At 46.0% G+C, this 2,500-nt stretch overlaps 5 non-coding genes across 5 annotated transcripts in view; 2 read left to right on the plus strand and 3 right to left on the minus strand.

Moving 5' to 3' along the window:
- Nucleotides 1-69: 69 nt before the first annotated feature.
- Nucleotides 70-142, minus strand: TRNAM-CAU (transfer RNA methionine (anticodon CAU)). The gene has a single exon. It is a non-coding gene; the product is annotated as a tRNA-Met (tRNA).
- Nucleotides 143-262: 120 nt separating this feature from the next.
- Nucleotides 263-334, plus strand: TRNAE-UUC (transfer RNA glutamic acid (anticodon UUC)). Its single transcript has one exon. It is a non-coding gene; the product is annotated as a tRNA-Glu (tRNA).
- Nucleotides 335-1,172: 838 nt separating this feature from the next.
- Nucleotides 1,173-1,245, minus strand: TRNAM-CAU (transfer RNA methionine (anticodon CAU)). The gene has a single exon. It is a non-coding gene; the product is annotated as a tRNA-Met (tRNA).
- A 1,041-nt stretch (nt 1,246-2,286) lies between these two features.
- Nucleotides 2,287-2,359, minus strand: TRNAM-CAU (transfer RNA methionine (anticodon CAU)). The gene has a single exon. It is a non-coding gene; the product is annotated as a tRNA-Met (tRNA).
- Nucleotides 2,360-2,479: 120 nt separating this feature from the next.
- TRNAE-UUC (transfer RNA glutamic acid (anticodon UUC)) overlaps nt 2,480-2,500 on the plus strand; it is a 72-nt gene continuing 51 nt past the window's right edge. Inside the window, exon 1 of the tRNA in view lies at nt 2,480-2,500. This exon is cut by the window's right edge and continues 51 nt beyond it. This is a non-coding gene — a tRNA (tRNA-Glu).

Genomic DNA, 2,500 nt, shown 5'->3' on the forward strand with positions numbered 1-2,500 from the left:
CTAAGGGATGAAGAGTAGTGTTTTTCATAGATTAAGGACCCCAAGGCTCACAAAATGGTTAGAGAGTAGTGCCCCGTGTGAGGATCGAACTCACGACCTTCAGATTATGAGACTGACGCGCTACCTGCTGCGCTAACGAGGCCAATTAGTGAAAGTGATATGTGTGTCATAGCTGGCCACCATACTTGGAAGCTGATGGCGGTGGCACATCTTTTTTTCCCTTTGGTTTTCTCTATTTTTCTCAAAACAAGGCAGCTAGTTTTCCCATATGGTCTAGCGGTTAGGATTCCTGGTTTTCACCCAGGCGGCCCGGGTTCGACTCCCGGTATGGGAAATGCAAGTCCTTTTAACGACCCGCACACTCCTAGTGCTGAAACCTCAAAGCTGTTTTTCCATTGTAACCTCCAATCATTCCCTTGTTGTCAAAGCACCAAGGGTCAAAGCCAGGGATGCAGACAAGACAGGTCAAGCCGGGTCAGGACAGGAAATGAAATACTATCAGGAACACAGGAACTCACAGGGCAAGCTGAAGTTCATCCAGCAACCAATGGCTCATGCACGCGCTTTGGCGTACGTATATGCGCACTGGCACATGAATTTTCACACATGAATAATATCAGGATCACAGGAACTCACAGGGGAAGCTGAAGATCATCCAGCAACTAATGGCTTATGCTGCTAGCTTTAAATAGGCCACTGGGCACCAGAAATTGTCACGCATTGTGTGCGCTTTGGCGTACGCACATGCGTACTAGCACATGAAGTTTCTCGGCCGTTCTCGCTCTTCTGCACATTTGCATTGGCAAATATCTATGTGCCAATCTTCTGCAAACCATTCTCTGACAGAGACATCATCTTTTTTTTCCACACCTTTGAAAAAGCCCTTTTGAATTCCTCGGTGCTTTGTTCTTTCTGTGTGATGAAACTAAGGGAAGCATGTCACATAGATGGAAAATGCCTCTGTTGTTCCAGGATGAGTAGACATTGTATCTTGCAAGGTCTGTTGGATGCAGAGCTAAAGATTTTAGCTGGGTGGAAGGCAAAAGAGCACTGAAAGCTTGATCTTGCGGTCAATTTTCCATCCATATGGTTTCTTACAAGACCTAAGGGATGAAGAGTAGTGTTTTTCATAGATTAAGGACCCCAAGGCTCACAAAGTGGTTAGAGAGTAGTGCCCCGTGTGAGGATCGAACTCACGACCTTCAGATTATGAGACTGACGCGCTACCTGCTGCGCTAACGAGGCCAATTAGTGAAAGTGATATGTGTGTCATAGCTGGCCACCATACTTGGAAGCTGATGGCGGTGGCACATCTTTTTTTCCCTTTGGTTTTTCTCTATTTTTCTCAAAACAAGGCAGCTAGTTTTCCCATATGGTCTAGCGGTTAGGATTCCTGGTTTTCAGCCAGGCGGCCCGGGTTCGACTCCCGGTATGGGAAATGCAAGTCCTTTTAACGACCCGCACACTCCTAGTGCTGAAACCTCAAAGCTGTTTTTCCATTGTAACCTCCAATCATTCCCTTGTTGTCAAAGTACCAAGGGTCAAAGCCAGGGATGCAGACAAGACAGGTCAAGCCGGGTCAGGACAGGAAATGAAATACTATCAGGAACACAGGAACTCACAGGGCAAGCTGAAGTTCATCCAGCAACTAATGGCTCATGCACGCGCTTTGGCGTACGTATATGCGCACTGGCACATGAATTTTCACACATGAATAATATCAGGATCACAGGAACTCACAGGGGAAGCTGAAGATCATCCAGCAACTAATGGCTTATGCTGCTAGCTTTAAATAGGCCACTGGGCACCAGAAATTGTCACGCATTGTGTGCGCTTTGGCGTACGCACATGCGTACTAGCACATGAAGTTTCTCGGCCGTTCTCGCTCTTCTGCACATTTGCATTGGCAAATATCTATGTGCCAATCTTCTGCAAACCATTCTCTGACAGAGACATCATCTTTTTTTTCCACACCTTTGAAAAAGCCCTTTTGAATTCCTCGGTGCTTTGTTCTTTCTGTGTGATGAAACTAAGGGAAGCATGTCACATAGATGGAAAATGCCTCTGTTGTTCCAGGATGAGTAGACATTGTATCTTGCAAGGTCTGTTGGATGCAGAGCTAAAGATTTTAGCTGGGTGGAATATGGTGGAAGGCAAAAGAGCACTGAAAGCTTGATCTTGCGGTCAATTTTCCATCCATATGGTTTCCTACAAGACCTAAGGGATGAAGAGTAGTGTTTTTCATAGATTAAGGACCCCAAGGCTCACAAAATGGTTAGAGAGTAGTGCCCCGTGTGAGGATCGAACTCACGACCTTCAGATTATGAGACTGACGCGCTACCTGCTGCGCTAACGAGGCCAATTAGTGAAAGTGATATGTGTGTCATAGCTGGCCACCATACTTGGAAGCTGATGGCGGTGGCACATCTTTTTTTCCTTTTGGTTTTCTCTATTTTTCCCAAAATAAGGCAGCTAGTTTTCCCATATGGTCTAGCGGTTA

Source organism: Lithobates pipiens, unplaced genomic scaffold (genome assembly GCF_037356315.1).
Source record: "Lithobates pipiens isolate NorthernLeopardFrog02 unplaced genomic scaffold, aLitPip1_a1.2 Scaffold_8, whole genome shotgun sequence".
Taxonomy (NCBI): domain Eukaryota; kingdom Metazoa; phylum Chordata; class Amphibia; order Anura; family Ranidae; genus Lithobates; species Lithobates pipiens.